At 46.3% G+C, this 20,950-nt stretch overlaps 2 long non-coding RNA genes across 2 annotated transcripts; one reads left to right on the forward strand and one right to left on the reverse strand.

The window, feature by feature from the left end:
• Positions 1 to 2,895: 2,895 nt before the first annotated feature.
• On the reverse strand, positions 2,896 to 10,275 carry LOC108384529 (uncharacterized). Its single transcript, XR_001850063.3, has 3 exons — positions 9,968 to 10,275; positions 8,000 to 8,093; positions 2,896 to 3,040 (listed from the first exon to the last, which is right to left on the reverse strand). It is a non-coding gene; the product is annotated as an uncharacterized lncRNA (long non-coding RNA).
• LOC140847166 (uncharacterized) lies at positions 4,920 to 12,969 on the forward strand. The gene is made up of 3 exons (XR_012126856.1): positions 4,920 to 5,040; positions 8,793 to 9,993; positions 12,369 to 12,969. It is a non-coding gene; the product is annotated as an uncharacterized lncRNA (long non-coding RNA).
• Positions 12,970 to 20,950: the final 7,981 nt, after the last annotated feature.

Below are 20,950 nucleotides of genomic sequence, written 5' to 3' on the forward strand. Positions count from 1 at the left end.
ACTTCAGGTCCCAGCCCAGGGCCAGGTACAAAAGGCACAGTCTCAGTAATTCACCTCCTCAAAGCGCTAGCTGGGGAGGGGCAGAAAAGGCCCAGACCCAGAGCCCTCTGACTTCATCTCAGACAGCCCGCCCCATCCCTCCTGCCCTCCGTTTAACCAGACCACAAGTACACAGAAAATCGGGGACAAAGTTAAGGCCCTCTTCCCTCTGGTGGCTCTCTACACAAAACCATTCTTCCCTGCGCCTCCAACGTTTTTCTCAGAGCTCCTCCCCCAACAGTCCCGGACGGAGCTCCCCATACCCATTATCTTAGAAGGACCTCCCGCTGTCTCCTCCTGGCCACTCTCCCCACCTCCCCTCCCAGGCCAGATGGAGACTCGCCCTTCGTGGGGCTTCTCTCTCCATAGACTGTAGATCTGGGGTTAACCTGCCACCTTCCACTTTCCTCAAGCTTTGGCTAACAGACCACCGATTTGGAGACCACGACCCCGCCCTACCAGTAACCTCGTCCCGCCTAACGCCTCGTACTGCACCCCTCCTCACCCTGTTCAGGGCCATTCTGGGGGTGTACCTCCAGTTCGGAGTACTTCAGCGCCCTCTTTTCAGTTGTTTGGAAATTCCCGCGCACCCCAGAGCAGCTCCACGCTTCCCCACCGCCCGCCCCTCGGAAATTCGCCCACGCTGGACCGCGTGGAGCGCCGCCACCATTTCCCGATCTCGTTGGAAAGCTCCGCCCCTTGGTGGAGCCACGCCCCACGAGATGCCCCGTCACTAGGATCCACCTGGGCCGCGAGGTCCGTTTGGGACATTCCACGCAGCGGGGTTCAGCTCCCCGCCCCTTTTCCCGTCTTTCTGGGAAGCCCCGCCCCCTCGAGGCGGCCGCTCCGGGCCAACCCCCCGCGGGCCTTCGAACCGCTGCTCCCTAGGCCTGTACGCTTCCACCGCTCTGCGCGGGCCACGCGCCCTGATGTGGCCGTGGCCTCTCAGGGAACATTCCCCGGACAAACAACCCCGCAGGTCAACGCACCGCCAGATCACTGGCTCCTGCAAGGCCAAGTGGATCAAGACACGACACGGCGTGGTGGAACAGCTCCCCCTTGTGTCCCTGTCCTCGGGGACTCGCGTAAGGGCCGGATTTGTGGCTCTGAAGGAGAGGCCCGCCACATCCGTGCTAAGGCAGAAAAAGTGTTAAAAAAAAAAAATTGGCAGCGCAGTCCTGAATAACATAGTCCTTCAGGCTCAGGCGCAGCTGTTCGCTCCCCTAAGAAGTCCTCTCTGAGTCCTCCCATCTGGATCAGCAGCCTGCACAGCGCACAGGGTCCCCCTCTGCTTCCCCAATCCCGGCCTTGACTCCTCAGCCTCTGACTCCCCCATCCCGCCTTCCACTCCAACCCCGGGCTGTCACTGTCGGGGGACACTGTGAAGGAAGGGACAAATGCTGTCTTGGTTACCACTTTGTGCCCAGGGTCGCCCAGGGCAGGGTATAAAGTAAGGCTCAGCCGACCTGCAGACCTCCCAGGGAGTATTTACTCCCTCAACAAGTATTTTTGTTTTGTTTTGTTTTGCTCAGTAGTTTTATTGAGGTATAATGTACATATCATGAAATTTATGCGTTTTAATTGCTTTAACGATTCAGGGTGACTTTTCAGAGTTGTACAACCATCACCACAATCCGATTTTAGAACATTTCCTCACCCTAAAAAGACCTCTTGTGCCCACTTGCAGTCCCTCCCCATTCCTATCCCAGCTTCAGGCAACCAGTCATCTACTTTGCGGCAGATATATGTTCTTTTCCTCGTTTCACACGCGCTTTCTCAATATTTGCTTCTAGCAAGATACTGAGTGCTGAGGATTCACAATTACACGCACAGGCCCTTCCCTCAGGGAACTCAAAATCTGTTTGGGGCAGTGGCTAATGGGAAAATATGACCACTCACTACTTCATTTGGAAATATTTACTGATATGTATCAAGCACTTCCCAAGTGCCAGGTACTATTCTAGGACCTAGGGACATAGCAGGGGGGAAACAAAGACCAAAAACCTCCTCAGCTGGAGTTGATATTTTAACGAGGGGATAAAAAGATAAAGAAATAAACAAGTAACTGTGTAATACAAGTGGCTGGTTGTGACAAATGTGAAGAAAAATAAACCAGAGTATTATCAGGCAGCTGTATTTGGGGAGGTTTCTTCCTGCGTACTAGATGAAACCCCAACCTGGATGGGGGGAGGGTTTTCAACTCTGAACGAGAAAGAATTCTTGAGCAGTTCAGATGAGTGTAGCTAAGGAAGGAATTCATTAACGTGAGAGTGGAAGGGAATGGCAGCTACCTTGCAGGCAGTAGAGAGCAAAGAAGAGCAGAGGGAGGAAAGGTGAGTTCATTGAACTCGTGCTCAGCATAGGGCAAATGGTTTGCCAACTCCTGAAGCCAGAGTCACATGGCATCCACTGTCCATTTGAATCTGCAAAGTGTGGGAAGTTGGCCCCTATCACTCCAGGATTTGGGGGAGCTGCAGAGCGCTGCATGGTGTGAAAGTATGTTCTTAGAACTTCCCAAAGGCAAAAAGATTTTTCAGGCAGGCTACTAATGGGCATGATCATACAGCTGCAGTCCTGTCTGGGTCACCCAGGTGATGGGAACTTGGAAGCCCAAATCAGAGATCTCAGTAGCCCTTCCCTACTTGTCTGAAGTAGGACAGAGAGAGTGAAACTTGTGCTTAAGTGTAGAAAAAAGAATGAAATAGCAAAGTAACAAAGATGCCTACCACTGGAAGAGGGCAAACAAAATGCAGTCAGCTGAGCAGTGAAAAGTCTTTATTTAAGGTAAAAAGTACACACGCAAAGAAAGGGGAGTGCAGGCAACCTCAGACTCAGAGAGGAGGCGCACTCAAAGGCTTAGGATTCTGTCTTTTAATAAAGCTTTCAAGAATGGGGTAAAGGGTGGCAAGGGGTGGGGTGGGTAGGCTTCAGTTGTGTTCTTATGATATCTGTCTCCTGTGAGAGACATTTACCAACATCCACAGTCTGTCCTCTAGATATTCTGTAAGATAAACATAACATAAGGAATTTCTTGATCCTGGGCACTTATCATTTAGGACTGTTTGCCCTACCTTAAGATAGGTGCGGTTATTGATTGGTTACCATAAAATATGTTAGAAATCTTACCTCCTAACTCCCTGTTGTTGTTGTTTTTAATGGAATCTTAGCTTTAAGATGGAGTCTCTTCTGTTCTTACTATGCTGTTTATATCTTGGCATTTTTCATCATAGGCAGAAAAACTTAGTCATGATGCTTGTCCCATATCCCTGCCCGACCTCAAGAGGAAGGGATAGTGATGGGGTGATCTTAGGATGATCAGGGAACCCCTCTCTAAGAAGAAAACATTTCATCAGAGAACTGACTGAAGTGAGGGAGTCATACCCATATCTGAGGGAACAGTGTTCCTGGAAGCAGGGAATGGCCAGGGCAAAGTAATGGAGTTGGGAGTAAGCTGTAGTTGGGAGGCCTGGAGTGTCATGAGGGATGGGAATGGCCATCCAAAGTGAAGGCAGAAAGAGTACAGCAGGCCGGATCTGACAGGGCCTTGGAAGCCAAGGTAAGAGTTTGCCTTCTGGTCTAAGCAGGATGGGAAGCCACTGGAAGGTTTTCAGCAGGGGAGTGACATGATTTGATTTACACTTGTAAAGGTTTGCCCAGGCTGCCACCAGGAGAAAGGATTATGGGTGGCCAACAGGGGGTCAAGGATGATGACTTAGACCAGGGCCAGAGCAACAGGGAGGGGAGAGAGCATGAATCGGGCAGAATTTGGAAGAGAAAATCAAGATCTGTCAAGTCAAGGACATTTATGGATCAGTCAGGGTAGTTTGCATATGAACTGTAGTATCGATTTATTTATTTATTTATTTATTTTGGTATCATTAATCTACAATTACATGAAGAACATTATGTTTACTAGGCTCCCCCCTTCACCAAGTCCCCCCACATACCCCTTCACAGTCACTGTCCATATGTGTAGTAAGATGCTGTAAAATCACTACTTGTCTGCTCTGTGTTGCACAGCCCTCCCCATACCCCCCACGCACTATACATGCTAATCGTAATGCCCTCTTTCTTTTTCCCCGCCCTTATCCCTCCCTTCCCACCTATCCTCCCCAGTCCCTTTCCCTTTGGTAACTGTCAGTCCATTCTCAGGTTCTGTGGGTCTGCTGCTGTTTTGCTCCTTCATTTTTTTCTTTTTTCTTATACTCCACATATGAGTGAAATCATTTGGTACTTGTCTTTCTCTGCCTGGCTTATTTCACTGAGCATAATACCCTCTAGCTCCATCCATGTTGTTGCAAATGGTAGGATCTGTTTTTTTCTTATGGCTGAATAATATTCCATTGTATACATGTACCACATCTTCTTTATCCATTCATCTACTGATGGACATTTAGGTTGCTTCCATATCTTGGCTATTGTAAATAGTGCAGCGATAAACATAGGGGTGCATCTGTCTTTTTCAAACTGGAGTGCTGCATTCTTAGGGTAAATTCCTAGAAGTGGAATTCCTGGGTCAAATGGTATTTCTATTTTGAGCATTCTGAGGAACCTCCATACTGTTTTTCACAATGGTTGAACTAATTTACATTCCCACCAGCAGTGTAGGAGGGTTCCCCTTTCTCCACAACCCCGCCAACATTTGTTGTTGTTTGTCTTTTTGATGATGGCCATCCTTACTGGTGTGAGGTGATATCTCATTGTGGTTTTAATTTTCATTTCTCTGATAATTAGTGATGTGGAGCATCTTTTCATGTACTTGTTGGCCATCTGAATTTCTTCTTTAGAGAACTGTCTATTCAGCTCCTCTGCCCATTTTTTAATTGGATTATTTGCTTTTTGTTTGTTGAGGCATGTGAGCTCTTTATATATTTTGTGTAGTATTGATTTAATATTTGATTTTCCAGGTGTAAATAATGGTACTGTGGTTGTGTAGAAGAATGCCCTTGCTCTTGAGAGATGTCTGGTGAAATAACAGCAGTGAAATCTCACAAAATGACTGTAAGCAATTTTCAAATGGATCTCTCTCTTTCTCTATACCTATCTACCTATAAAATATCAATAAATGTCTATAAATATTCACCAGTTTTTAACAATTAGCCATCTCTCTCTTTGTACTTCTCTGTATATCAATATCTATCTATAGAATAGATATGTCTATAGAATAGATGATACAGATACATAGAGTGAGATGGCTAATTGTTAAAAACTGGTCAATCCATATAAAAAGGAGGGTATCCCTTGTACTTTTCTTTCAAATCTTGTGCACATTAAAAAATTTGTGAAAAACAAAAAATTGGAGAGGTGGAAGCACCTGTTTTGGAGGTAGGCCAGACTTGCTGACAGGTTGGATCTGCGGAGGGAGGAGACAAAGTTGCCTCCCCACTGCCTAGGTTCCTGGCTTGAGCTCCTCTGTGGCAGGTGGAAGTCTTGATTTAAGATTGAGAAGGCTGTGGTGGTGGAGGGGACTGGTGTGAAGGGGGAGATCAACAGTTCAGGAAGGACATACTCAGAGGTCATAGGCTTGTCAAGAAAACAGAAACCACAGGAGATACTTCAACAGAGAGAATTAAATATAAGGATTAGAATAAACAGTAAGACTGGCTGAACCTCTCCAGAAAGAGGTTTGTCCTGAAGGTACTGGGATGTAGAGCCAGAGATCCAAGGCAGAGCTGGCTTGCTCCAGACGTGGGAGACACCAGGGATGTACTCACTGGAAGACAGGTGGGCACGTGGGCAGTTGGATAAGGACAGCGGCCCTCTCTGGATACAGCTGTTCAATTTAGCTTAAGCTGTGCAATGGATGGCAAAGGCCTGTGGGGAATGGGCCAGGCTGGGCTTGGAGTGGGTCATTATGGGGCACACACTTTATTTTCTGGGTAGTTGGGCCACAAAGCACTAGATTGGGGCTGGGACATATTTTTCAGAGACTTATTTTTTTTATATCATGAATGTACATTTACTTGAACAACATTATGGTTACTAGACTCCCCCTATTATCAAGTACCCCCTCACATACCCCATTACAGTCACTGTCCATCAGCGTAGTAAGATGCTATAGAATCATTACTTGTCTTCTCTGTATATACTGCCTTTCCCATGTCCCCCCTCCACTGGCTACATTATGTGTGCTAATCGTAATGCCCTTTCCCCCCCTTATCTCTCCCTTCCCACCCATCCTCCCCAGTCCCTTTCCCTTTGGTAACTGTTAGTCCATTCTTGGGTTCTTGAGTCTACTGCTATTTTGTTCCTTCAGTTTTTGCCTTGTTCTTATACTCCACAGATAAGTGAAATCATTTGGTATTTGTCTTTCTCCACCTGGCTCATTTCACTGAGCATAATAATCTCTAGCTCCATCCATGTTGTTGCAAATGGTAGGATTTGTTTTCTTCTTATGGCCGAATCATATTCCATTGTGTATGTGCACCACATCTTCTTTATCCGTTCATCTACTGATGGACACTTAGGTTGCTTCCATTTCTTGGCTATTGTAAATCGTGCTGCAATAAACATAGGGGTGCATATGTCTTTTTCAAACTGGGTTCCTGCATTATTAGGGTAAATTCCTAGGAATAGAATTCCTTTTTCAGAGACTTTTATTTGTAGAAGAGTTTCACTTTTTACTTACTTTATGCACTCATGGCAAAGGGTGGGGAAGGGGGGAGGAAGGGAGAAAGAGAGGGAGGGAGGGAAAGAATGGGAAGGAGAGAGGAGGTGAGAAAGAGAATGAAAGAGAAAGAGGCAGATTCACTTTTAAGGGTCCTGGAGTTTTAGAACAATCTTTGAAAACTCCTTTCACATTTTGTGGCTGTCCCATAACTTCTGTGATTAATCCATGATTGTGGGGGTTTCAGCATGATTTGCTATTGTAAGCAGTACTATAGTGGACACCTTTGTTGCCAACTATTCTTCTGTACACACCTGTACATAATGAAACTTTTTTATTGTGCTTTCCTTCTTCCCCACTTTTTAACGCCTCTGAAATCAGGATGCATTTTACAAATGATCGCATGTCAAAAATTAATTGGCAGCTTTGTTTTTTCTTTCTGGGTGTTTGAAAGTAACAATGCTTCTTACCATTGATGACCTCTTGCATTTGAATGATCTCTGGAGTAACAATAATGCTCAGAGCAAACACCTGTTTAACACTGAATATGTGCTGAGGTAACTCTCCCAACAGCCTGGGAGGTAGATGCTGTTATTGTTTCCACTTTTCTGTTGAGAAACTGAGTCACAGAGTGGTTAAGGAACTTGCCCAAAGCCACATAGCTAGGAAGTGATGGAGTGGGGATTAGAACCCAGGCAGTAGCTCCAGAGGCTCTGTATATGTCTGAGGTTTCCAGTATTTAGTGCCAAGTTGAACATTGTAGCAGAGATGCCCCCTACCACAACTCCTCCCCAGCCTTGTTTGTACACAAGGGACCCCCTTCAGGCCACAGATAACTGAACCAAAGGGATACCAGTCCATCCAAGGGGCACCTTCAACATTGGGGGTTGCATTGTCCCCTAAACTGCAGCGCATTTGGCATGCCTGACCACTCCAGGCTTATAAATGCCTGTGCAGCAGGTCTCAAAGCCTGGCCCAGGGAACCCTGGGAGTCCCTGAGAACTTTCATCCATAAAACACAAAACTATTTTCATAACAATAGCAACATGTTTTTTGCCTATTTCGCTCTCATTCTCTCATGAGTGCACAATGTTTTCCAGAGGCTCCACAACATGTGATGATGTCATTGCTCTGCCAACTAATGGAGCTTGTGCATCTGCATTCGTGTATCTTGAAATTGCCAGGTTTAAGTTCTAGTACAGTAAACATCAATAGGTATTGCCCACACAAATAAAAGCTCTTTGGAGTCCTCAATACTTTCAAGAGGGTAAAAGGATGCTGAGATTAAAAAGTTCCAAAACATCTGCCCATAACAACCCTTTCCCAAGTCACTGTAACGATCACAAAACCAACCTGCACATTTCCAAATGTCCCTGACATTGTCCCTGGGTGAGAATCTCAGCCATCAGCTGCTGAGAGCCAACTGCAGCCTCTGTCCTTCAGACATCTGTAAGAAGATGTTGAAATGGATTTTTCCAGAACCTCTAGAATTGCTCATAGGGCCCAAAGCTGGGGACAAAAGTGGCCAACTGCCTGCTAGCTAAAGTTCAAGGCGAATGATCAGGACCAGCCACCTACCCAAAGAACTCTGTGAGAGGATACAGGGCTGGCCCAACTTCCACCCCCACCCCCCAACCCCCACAAAAAAAGAATGGAGTGGGGAAAGTAAGCACCAGCCTGTTTGCAGGGAAAGGAATGGGTAGAGCGCTCAGGAGAAACTAGACCTTTCTGTCCCCTATGAACTTTGAATCAGGTTCCAGCCAAAGTTCTTCCCCTCAAACATTTGTTATGAAGATTTTAAATCTATGGAAAACTTGAGAGAATAGTACAGTATAAACTGCCACACACCCTCCACGTAGAATCAGTGGCAGGAAACATTTCATGCCATTTGCTTCCTCTCTCTCCGAATACCCACGCATGCTCGTGCACGTTTGGCATTTGCTGAACCTTCCTGAGTCTCGGCTCCTGAATACTTGTATGTGTCTTCTAAGAATAAGGACATTCTCTTACTGAATGACAATACCATTATCACACCTTAAACAGGAGCAATCATGGAGATTTAATCATATGGGTAACTACTGAACCACTGTGTTGTATATTTTAAACCAATATTGTATATCAATGATACTTCGGTATTTTTTTACAGTGAAAACAAAAAAGAAGCCTGTAATGGAGACAGCATATTTCACTGCTTGGAGAAAGAGTTTGGTGTCAAAGACCTGGATTCAAGTCTCAGCTACTTCTTAGCTGCATCACCTCTTACAAGTTATTGAGCTTCCTATTCCATCATCTGTACCCCCATCTGTACAAGAGCAATAAAAACAATACCTATCGAGGGGAAAAAAAATTAGCCATCATTCCACAAAATGACCTACTATCCAAGACTATATTTTAAAATGAATAAAAACGAGAGCAACCTTAAAGAACCTGATGAAACTGTCACTAAGGTTCCCTATGGCCTTTATCTGGTAGGTGAGAGGAAATGAACATCGCTAGCAGGTGGGAGGCAATCGCTAAAAAACAAAAGGAAAACTATTGTTTTCCATCCCAAGGAATTGAAGCTTCTCAATAAACTATTTCCATTTAGAATTGGGACTTGGCGACTGTCACAGGTGGATGACACTGGACCCTGATGGCACAGAGCGTACTCAAATACCAAGAAGAGCAGACGGTGATTCCCAAAGATGCCTGCAATCACGTTTCCCACTCCACGTATTTTTCTAGAACCCGGACACCCGTCCCTCTGAGAAGTGGGCTTTGTCTGCCCTCTCCTGGGATCCGAGTGAGTTGCTTGTTAACTGTGGCGGAGGTGCTGCTGCCTGTGAGCCAGTTCTACCTCTGTGGTCAAACGCTGGCACCGGGTGCCTGAGCTGCCAGTGAGAAGTCCCACTGCCGAGACCACCACGATGTGAGGAAGCCCAAACTAACCCACATGGAGAGGCCACGTGAAGAAGCCCTGACACAACATGGAGACAGAGACAGCTGTGCACCCCGCCCCCAGCTGCTTCACTGCCCCAGCTTCAGCCAGCACCTGAGTGAACCGCGACCCAAGCCAGAACTGCCCATCTGGACGCTTCCCAAAATCCTGGTAACAGACATGGTGAGATGATAGGCTCACTGTTATTGTTTTAAGCCGCTATGCTTTGGAGTGATTTGTTACCCGGCAATAGTAACTAAGAAAGAGGGTGGAGTGCAGAAAATAAGGAGCTTGCAGAGAATTATAGCCTCAAGAGCTGAGAATGGTCCTGTAACAACACCAGCAGCTAACATTGAAGTGTTTCCCTGTATGACCCCTAGTCTCACCGGCAATATGCAACTCACCTGAATCCTCACGGCAGCCCTAGGAGGTGAGTGTCATTATCTCCATTTTACACCTAGCAAACAGGTCCCAGAGGACGGTAAGAAGGGAAACTGAACTTCTGAGCTAAAAATGTAATGTGAACCCCTGCTGTGGCTTCAGCAGCGGGTGTTAACCACTCAGTGCGTTTGTAGTTCTATGATGACCAGCGAGGGAGATGTGACTTGGCTCTGCCAATCTGGGCATTCGGGTCTCCCCAGGCCACAGTGATTGGCGCTGGCACAGACACGCGATCTCATCAGGCCAATCAGAGTCAGCCTCACTACTTCCGCGAGAAAGGTCCCCTCACTTACCTGCAGAGGGTGGGTGAGGCTACCTGTGGCCAGGAGGCTGCTGGCAGCCGTCTACGGTACTGCCGCTGGAAAGAGGGAAGAGGAACGAAAAGAAATGGGGTCCGTGGTGACACTGGAGGACAGATGTGTCCGTTTTAGGAGAAGCCAGCCAAATATGGATGTTCCAATTACAAATTCCCCTTACAGTTTGAGCCATTAAGGTCGGCTTTTCTGTTACTTGTATCGAGGACGAATCAACATGCCTAACAGCCAATACTCGGGACACTGAGCGATCAGAATGCCTAACAGCCAAAACTCGGGACACTGAGAGATCAGAATGCTCCATTGCTGTGCCGATACTGGCACGTTTCTTGCTGCCCCGTGCGGAGGTCTGCGAAGTCCTGGGGGAGGGGCCAGGGCAGTTGGAGAGATCTCACGATGAGGAGCTTTTTGCTGGGCTGTGAGGCAGCATGACTTACCAACCACTGCAGATGTATTTTTAGCATCTCAACAATTGATAAAGCAAGATAGGTTGTCCAAGCTGAATATTAACTTTGCTTGCCGAGACAACTCCCTTTTGACGTGAGCTAGTGTGAATGGATTTCTGTTTCCTGCAACTGGAAAAGGAAAAAAGACATCCTTTCATGAAGCTGAGTCATGAATTAAACCTTTAGGAAATAACAAATAGCAGTGAAAACTCACTTTAACCGTATGAGGTCATTTCAACCTCGGGTCAGGCAGAAACGCGGTGGAGAGTCTGACCTTGAGCTGCCAAAGGGGCCGCACCCTTCGGCCCAGAAATCCCACCTCTGGGACGCGGGAGGAAGTGCCTCACAGCATTATTTACAATGGGAGGAAACTGGAAACAGCTTTAACGTCTGGCAACACTGGCCCATTGAGTAAACATCAGGCAAACATTAGAAATTGTGTTTACACAAAGATGTTTTAACAGGGGAACAGCTTACGTTTTAAGAGGGGAAAAAGCAAGACTGTATAAACAATTTGCTCACACAGTTATGTAAAACATAGACACATTTTTAAAAGGCTGAATGGAAATACATCAAAATATGAACTACAGTAATGATGTGGGACTTAGGTGGGGGCAGCTATCTTTGTCTTTCTAGTTTCCTGTATTTTCCAAATAGTGCTTAAAGAACAATGAGCTCTTTGTCATTTTCAAAAGTTTTAACTTAGATCATGAACATTACCATACAGATATAAAAACAAAGACAATAAACCACTGTGGCCCATCACACAACTCCAAGATCCATCAACATCTTGCCATTTCATCTTCTTTCCCATCTCCATTTTTTTTTTTTTTTTTAATATTTAAGAAAAACCCAAGTGATGGACCTTGAGACAGGAACCATGGGTGTAGTCAGAGGAGGGTGAGGGCCTCTGGAAAAAACAAGGCAGGATATTTACAGTCAAAGCAATGTAACAATGTAGAGTCCCTATGGAAACTCTGTGTTCAGCATTATGCAAAGTCAAGGTCACACTAATTCTCTAGGGTAAAGATACCAGACTAGGAATATAGGCATCTTCAGTGAGATCAGTTAAAGGTCAGAAGGCCAGGAGCAACTTGGCCTGGAATGTCTGAGTGTTCTGCAAGGGCATCTCAGTATAACCTGTGACTTCACTGTAAACAGCCCCAGCAAACAGACAACAACCCAGCCCGTCTTGAGGGCAGGGCAGGTGGTACAAGCCCACACCCTAAGCCCTCAATTCCCAAAAATCCTGTACTGCCTATAAATCCCCTAAACAACGCACCACCCCGGGCCCTCTTGTGCCCTCGTGGCATGAGCCAGGAGCTCTTTCCTCTCACTTTATCTCTAAATAAAAGCCTGTACCTTGCTCTCCTACCTTGGGTGTTTGTGAAGCTCATTCTTTGGCTTTGTGAGCAAGAGCCCCGGCATCACCTTCGTGTTCATTCTTAAATGGTGCAAGAGCATCTAGATAAAGGTGGGGGTGCATTTCCTGACATAACTACAATGCGTTATCACATCTAACAAAATTAACAAATTCCTTAATATCATTTCATAGCCAAACCTTATTCAAGTTTCCCCAATTGTCTCCAAAACATCTTTTACAGGTGTTCTGTTTGAATTGGGATCCAGACCAAGTACATCCGTTGGCACCCAGAAGCTTGCGGTGGTTGGTCTGACCTGCCCTTCCTTATCTCCAGCTGCTGGGCTGAATCATCGTGTCCAGGCGCAGAGCCTGCAGAGAAGCGCACTCCCTCCTCCCTACGGCCAGACTGATGCTAAATTCTGTGCTTCTTCCCTTTAGTGTGACTGGAATTTGCTCCTTCACATGGCCCAGAGTCCCAGAGCCTGTCCCACCTGGGTCCCTGCCTGACCTCCAGTCCTCTCTCGTGTCCCCTGGGATCCACTCCCCTTCAGCCCCACCCGCCCCAGCTTCCTGAACCGCCCCACACCTTCCCGCGTCCTTCAGGACATCACAGAGGCCTGCTGAGGGCTTCCTGGCCATATGTGACAAAATCATTATTTCCAGTAATAGTCAGAAGACAAACGAACAGTATTAATGGCCAGAAGAGGAGTGCAAAGAGTGAACATTTTCTTTTCTTGGGTCTCATATATGTAAAGCCATGCCAGTAAACAAAAAAAAAAATTAAAAATAAACATTACAAAAGAGAAAAAAGCACTACTATTTATTCAAAGTTATGGACAGAGTCAAAGTTTGAACTTGCATCTTTTGGTTACAGTCTGATGTAATAAAACTTTATGTAAATGTGAGGTTTTTTTCTTCTGGAGGAGAGAGAGGTTGGGAGGGAGGAAGGGAGGGAGACAGAGACAGAGAGACAGAGTGCGCTTGCCAGCAGCTTGCATTCCCAGGAAGGCTCGGCTCGAGTCCACCTCCCAGACACTGGGCCCTGAGCACTTGGGGGGCACTCTGCAAAGCCCCCAACCCCACCTCCATCAGGATTCAGGGCAATGGCCTCCTGGAAGTGTCACCTCACTCTGCCCGGGCTCCTAGGGATGATGTATCTCTCCCCCTCCCAGCCCACCTCCACACTCCAGCGCTGGGCTTGTCCCGCCTTCACCTGCCGCCTGAGTTCTTTCCTGGAACCTGTGCAGACGGTGTGGAGTGTGGGTGGGGGGAGTGCTTGGCGACTGGGTAAAGGAGCTGAAGGGGTGGCCAGGGTGTGCAGATGTAAAAGCACATTATAATGACAGATTGAGGCCTGAGGGCTGGGAGTGTCCTGTTGATGGACAGCAAAGACAGGAGACAAGCATCATGATTAATTTTCCATAAAGTACTAAAATACAAATAGCATAGTAAAAACAAGAGAACCTCCTTAAGGCTAATATTCCATTTTTAAAAAGCAGAGAATCGAGAAGTAAGATTCCTCACATCTTCTGTGGAATCAGACAATAACCCACCCAATCTTATGGCAGGGTGGCAGTCAACTGATATAGCCCCAGTGCCTGAGGGTAACCACTGTCTTGGAGAAGAACAGGACAAATAAATCCCTTGTACTGGGTTTGTTTAGCCGAATTAACTGGAGGACTGATGACAGAGAAGAGGAGACATGGTGTCTCTCACCAGCAATAAGCATCTTGAGACCACAAGTCAAGCCTACGCCCAACAATCCCCCCTCTGCCCTTTGCCCCTTTCTTGGAAGCCTTAAAAAACAGAATCCCCAACCTTACAGCACACCTCCTCCCTGAGGATGCCCTCACTTTCCTTTTTTTCAGTGCGTACATTCAACTAAACCATTCTCACTGCTCAAATTATCGTGTTTTGTCTCTTTGCTATTTCCTTCTATTTCAAGTCTTCTCTCTGTCTCTGCTTTACTCCTAATAAGTAGGGAGGACCTGCTCAGAGCTCAGATTCAGGTCGGCCTGCCTGAAAATCACCTTTCTTTGGGAACTTCTCAGAACATAATCTCACTCAATCCTATACTCTGCAGCTCCCAAAATCCTGGGGGTAGGGACTGCTCCCCACGCAGTGCAGATCCATGCAGACACAGGACACCAAGTAACCCTGGCTTTAAGAGTTGGCAAGGGAATCAGCCCTAGGCCGAGAACTGTCCCTCTTTCCCTCCGCACTTCCCTGTTTTCTGCTCCTGCAAGGCAGCTGCCATTCCCTGCTGCTCTTGCTTTCATAAATTTCTTCCTTACCTACACTTATCTGACCTGTTCAAGAATTCTTTCTTGTCCAGAGTCAAGAACCTTCCCCCATCCAGCCTGAGATTTCACCTGGTGTGCAGGGAGAGACCTCCCCAGACGCAATTGCCCGGCAACACTGGTTTTAAAGCTGGAGGCGTAGAAGCTGGAGGTTCATTACAGTGTTGATTTTTTTAACTGCTTATTGAAATAAGTGCACATGCAAAACTGTGCAAACCGTAAGTGTACAGAGGGGTGAGTTTCCACCAGCTGAACACACCTGTGTTACCAGCTCCCAAATGGAGAAACATTTCCAGCCCCCTAGAACCTACCCAGAGGCTCCTTTCCATCCTGCCCCTACACTCCCCTCAAGATCACCATCATTCTGACTTCTGGCTGCATAGATTGTTTTTTCCTGTCTTGAATTTTATGTAAATGGGGTAAAAATATATATTATTTAGTGTCTGGCTTTTTCAACATGGTGTGAGATTCATTCTTGTGTGTTTTCTCATTGTGAACGCCCTTGTGTAACTACCCAGTTTACTTATCCATTCTCCGTTGGTGGCAAGGGAGTGAGCCAAGTGGAAAGAGGCCCCCAGGCAGAAGGAACAGCCAATGCAAAGGTCCTGAGGTGGGAACATGTCTGGTATTTTAGAGAAACAACAAGGACATCCATGTGGCTCGAGAGAAGGCAGCAAGGTGGGGAGCAGAGGAGATGAGGTCAGAGGGGGAATGAGAAGCAGATGGTGTGGAGTCTAACGGGCCACCATGGGGGCCCTGGCTTTTGCACTGGGGGAGATGGAGTCACCGGAAGGTTCTGAGCAGTGGAGGACTTCATCTGACTTGGGTATTCAGTGTCCCTCAAGGTGGGTGAGGGAAGAGACCCGGGGCAAGGGCAGGAGTTGGAGCTGGAGGTCCAGAGAGGAGGGTGAGATGGATGGAAGCAGTTGGGGAAGCCAGAGATGTTTAGACTCAGAATACACTTTTTTGTGTATGTGATTAGTGATATATTTTATTTTATTTATTTCTACCATCTCTGTGATTCTTTTGCCACCCTTTTTCCCACGAGTTCCATCCGCCTCTCATTTAGGCTTCTTTAAAGTGGCCGCGTTTTTGGTTTTGTTCTGTCCTATGTTTTCTTACTGTTTCTTTTCCCCCTACTCCTTCGGAATCTATGTGCCATTTCTATTCTTTTGGAGCCATCCTTGAAATTTTACCACGCACACTTTTAAAATTCAGGTCAGAAGTTTAAATAAGAGTTTAATCATCATACCAAACACTATGTGGATCATAGAGCACTTTATCTCCCCAGTTCTACTTACATTGAAATTGTCCAGAATTTCAGGTTTCTGATTTCTCAGAAACTTTTTTAACTTTGTATTTGCAGATAATTTCAAATTTACAAAAAAAAAATTGCAAGGCTAAGAATAGTACAAAGAATACTCATATACTCTTTACTCAAATGTATCAATTGTTAACATTTTTAGCCCATTTGCCTTGTTGCTTACTTTCTCTGTTATATGTGTGTGGGTTTTTCCTGTACCACCAGTTACATCACACCATAGCCTTTCATTCCTAAATACTTCAGCTTGTATTTCCTAAGAATAGGGATATTCCCCTACATAACCACAGGACAATGACTAACTTTAGTAAGTTTAATGTTAATACACAAAATTTCCCTAATCTACTATTTGTTTTCCAGTGTTGTCATTTCCCCAATAGTGTTCTAATTTCTGTCATAATTTTTCCTCCAATACAGGATGAGACATCTTTTTTTTTGTTTTGTTTTGTTTTGTTTTTAATGATTCTGTTTGGAAGGGCATTAGGGAATTGAGTTACTAAGTTATTTTGATTGCTACTTGCTTTTTGCACATTCATTTAATAATGCTTATTGAGAACTTATTATGTACTAATCATACAGGCTTTAGTAATGTTCTTAGTAATCCCTACTATACTCTAACAATAATAACAAAATAACAAACATAATCTAACAAATAAGAACCCACTAAGCTCTCCAGCTGCCCTAAGTGCTAGATACTTTTTTTTCTGTTAGGTACATTCTTATTTTCCCTTTCCTCCAACTTTTTTTTTTTTTTTGAGAGTTCATCTCTCGTATTTATTGATCAAATGGTTGTTAAACAACAATAAAATTCTGTATAGGGGACTCAATGCACAATCATTAATGAACCCCAAGCCTAATTCTCAACAGTCTCCAATCTTCTGAAGCATAACGAACAAGTTCTTACATGGTGAACAAGGTCTTACATAGTGAATGAGTTCTTACATGGTGAACAGTACAAGGGCAGTCATCACAGAAACTTTCAGTTTTGATCACGCATCATGAACTATAAACAATCAAGTCAGATATGATTATTTGTTTGATTTTTATACTTGATTTATATGTGAATCCCACATTTCTCCCTTATTTTATTTTATTTTTAATAAAATGCTGAAGTGGTAGGTAGATGCAAGATAAAGGTAGAAAACATAATTTAGTGCTGTAAGACGGCAAATGTAGATGATCAGGAGACATCTTTTATAGGTAGAAGTGACAGAATTTGCTGATAGATTTGATGTAGGATATGAAGAAAAATGTCACATTACTGAAATGTTGTGGGGATTGGCTGGACCCAGCGGCACAGATGATGTATGTCAGGTACGGTCTCTGTTCCCCTCCCACCCCTGCCTCCCTCTGTGCTGGCTTCACCTTCAGACTAGCTCTCCCCTCATGGAAACCCACAGGGCTCCAGGCCTGCGCTCTTCCAAGCCTGGGAGGCCCCTCCCCAGTAGTCTGGCAACAGTCCCAGGGCTGATTCCTCCTGGGCCCGCTTCAGGGACTTGCCCATCCCTGAACCAATCGCGAAGGCCAAGGGAAAGGGATTCACTCACTGTCCAGGCGGGGAGTCTTTTTAGTGGGATCAGCCCTATGGCTCAGAGTGAAGGAGGCAGTTCTTCTAAAGAGAGAGAATGGGTGCTGGCTATACAAAACTGCACACTTAAGGGCCTACATTATTTACAACAGTAAATAATGGTTTACTGCCAGTGTTTCTCAAAGTGTGGCCACAGGTCAGCAGCAGCACAGCCCCTGAGAATATATTGGAAATACAAATTTTTGGTCCTTACTCCAGATTTACTGTCTTTTATTAAGCCCTACAGGTGATTCTGATGCCCTCATTTTAGGATATAAGCTACGTTGCTGTAACAAAGAAACTTCAAAATATGATGACTGAAATTAAAAAGTTCACTCTCACATAATTCTCCAAAGGGGAAATGATCTAGGCTGGCAATGTGGTGACCCAGGGACGGCTGGAAGTTCTTTCCACTTCGACATTAAGCTCTTCTGTAGGACCACCTTTGGAAGCAATCCCCCAACCATCATACTATTTCACTTCATGATTTTTTGAATGGTTCAGATCATGGACTCCGGAGCCAGACTGCCTGGGTTCAATTCAGGCTTTGTCACTTAATAATTGTGTGATCGTGGGTAAGTTTCCTTTACCTCTGTGTGCTTCAAATGAGGAAAATGGAGATAATACTACCCATTTCATAGGGCTGAGGTGAAGATCAAAGCATAGTGCCTGGCACATAGGAAGCGCTATTTACGTATCAACTCTGATGACGGAGACGACGACGACGAGGACAGGGATGACCCCAGCCTACAGACCAAATGCTGGACTGGCTGGCGGTCGGAGGTCCCTGACTGTACGAGCATCGGGGCCACCAGGGGGCGAGCGCCGCGTGGGATGCACCGGCAGGGGTGACCACGCGAGGGCGCTGCGGCGCTTGTCCCGCCACCTGGCTTGTTTCCCTCTGGACATGCCGGAGGAGAACGTGTGGGTGCCGACCTGAGCCAAGGGCCCCACAGTGCCGGGGCTTGGGATTAGTGCCGAGGATTTAAGCAGGATAAAAGCTAGATCCTTGGCACACACACTCAGGACCGGCGGGGGCTGAGAGGGATGTTTGGGGTTCTCAAGACCCCACCCCACTTCCAGGATGCTGAAATTCAACCTCAAAATTTTCCAGCACTGTTGGCCACCCCTGTCCCTATTCATGGGACACTGATACCGCAAGGTGGTTGTGGGAGTGGGAGGTGATTGGGAGCCACAGGGGCTTCCCAAGCACAGGCGTTTGAAGGAATGGGAACTTTTTGGAATTGCCTACATTTGTTTGTTTTTCTTTGGTAAATGTCCAGAGCTTTCAACAGACTCCTAAAGGGATCTTGAACCCCAAACAGACAGTTCAGCACTTTCTCTCTTCCTCCAGGAAGCCTTCCCTGATATTCTCTCAGACAGGATCTGATTAAAACCAGACCAGTGGGTGCCTCCTTTAAGCACCCACAGTCCCCGTCTGGGCCTTCATTCCTCTGCCCAGACCTCCCCCACATCCCAGCACAGATTGTCATGTCTGGCAATGTGACTGTGCCCCTCGCTAGAGCTCCATGAAGGCAGAGATCAGGGATTTCTTAGGCACCAAAAATGTCACCAGTATTGTCCAACACTGGGACTGGCCTACCAAAGAAAAAAAAAGTATTTAAAGATATTTGCCTTCCTTACCCATAGGCCTTTGCAGATGCTGCTCCCTCCGCCAGAACACCCTCCTCCCCTGCATCATCTGGCTCATTTCCCTGCATCATTCAGGTCTCAGACACCTCCTCCAAGAGACAGCCCTCCCTAGCTCCCACCTCCTAAGACTGGGTTAAAGTTTGTTTGTGTTCCCAACACTCACTTATTTTAAGGAAGATGAATTACATAGAAAATATTTGTTGAATGAATGAGGGGTCAGTGTTTGGGCAGAGTTCCCTGTATTAGCTGAATCATCACTTCCTGACCTCCTTTGCAGATTCCCCCCCACTTACCCCAGCCCCGCTTTTAATGGCTTTATTGAGCTGTAATTCACATACAATACAACTCACCTATTCAAAGTATACAATTCAATGAGCTAAGTACAGCTGTGTAGCCATTGCTCCCTTTGTAGCACTTGGAGTCCCTTGTGCTCTCACACCCCTTCCAGCCAAGGCCCTTCTGGGAGGTGTTTTGACAGGGACAGAGCCTGCCCTCCTCCCTCACCCAGGAAGAGTGATCAGATAAAGAGCAAGATACAGCCATTTGCTCTCACCATCTGACAAGCCACAGGTCTCAGGATTTCCAGGAGTCGCAGGGTAATGATAACAATCACTGAGCACTTGCTAGGTGCCAGGTGCAGTTCTAAGCACTTGACGTATAGAACGATTCATTTAACCACTACCGACAGCCCTGTAGAGTAGGCACTGTTAGTATAAGCCTCCTAGCGGCACCAGGAGCTCTCGGGAAATTGACTCCTCCTTGGGTGGTGGGCAAGGGGACAGGTCAAGAAGGAGCGCCCACGCCCCATTTACACAACCTGAACTGCTTCGGGGAGATTAAACTGGTGGTTCATGGGCTAGATATGATCCACAGGGTCATTAAAAAAAACCCCATAGTTTAAATATACATATTATTTGAAACAGGTAGATTTCCTTTTCTTTTCCATCCATCCCAACCCTTAAGCAGAATGTCCCTGGTTGTGTATTCTCTTTTTTTGGGGGGGTATCATTAATCTACAATTACATGAGGAACATTATGTTTACTAGACTCCCCCCATCACCAAGTCCCCCCCACATACCCCATTGTGTATTCTTTTTATACTTTTTTTTAATCCTGCACCTGCTTCCCTCTTACATCATTTGCCTGGGCCCTGAAGCATTTGACTTTGAGGTCCTAACACTAACAGGTGGGAGAGACATGACTCAGGTACAGTCTTTGGTTTTCTTTTGTTTCAGTGTCAAGGAGACCCTCCACTCTGACCCTATGCCCTGGGCTTATGCCCTTCCAGAAGTTTTGTTCCTTTTTGGGAGAGGGGAATTTTGGACTCCTCCTCCTCCCATGGCCAGGAAGGAGGCAGGAGCCCCTGGGGGCCCATGCTGGGTACTTGACCTCACGCACAGCTCATTCCCACACCCAGTCCTGGCACAGGCCATCCACCAGGACTGCCGTTCCTGTTCGGCCACAGCCAAATCCCAACTGGAGGCCCTTCCAGGGGGTCTGGCCACCACCCCCTCCTCACGTCCCACTTGTCTCAGAATAGCTTTTGACTTCTTGGGAAGTAGAGGAAATCTGGGTCTCTTCTAGCTGAGAAAAGAGGGATTGCCTGAGTAGGGCCTGAGGTTACCCCATCCCATCCCTTGCCAGGGCCCTACACAGAGAGAGGAAGTAGCTCCCACAGGATTTGTTGGGAGGGCCAGTAGTATAAAAAATCCAGAGGCAAGATCTCTCTCAAGCTCAGAGAGATAATGAAACAGAGAGATATGAAAAGGGTGAGACACAGAAACAGACTAAAGACAGAAAGTCACAGAGACACGGAATCAGGCAGAGAAAAAGCAGCAGAAGGACCAGAGAAGAGAGAGAAGAAAGAGAAGCAGACATGGGAGAGAGACCGAGAGGGACAGACTAAGCAACGGAGGCACGGAAATTAAGTGACAGACATGGAGTCAGGGATGGAAAGAGCATGTAACTGAGTAAAATCAGAA

Source organism: Manis javanica, chromosome 17 (genome assembly GCF_040802235.1).
Source record: "Manis javanica isolate MJ-LG chromosome 17, MJ_LKY, whole genome shotgun sequence".
Classification (NCBI taxonomy): Eukaryota; Metazoa; Chordata; class Mammalia; order Pholidota; family Manidae; genus Manis; species Manis javanica.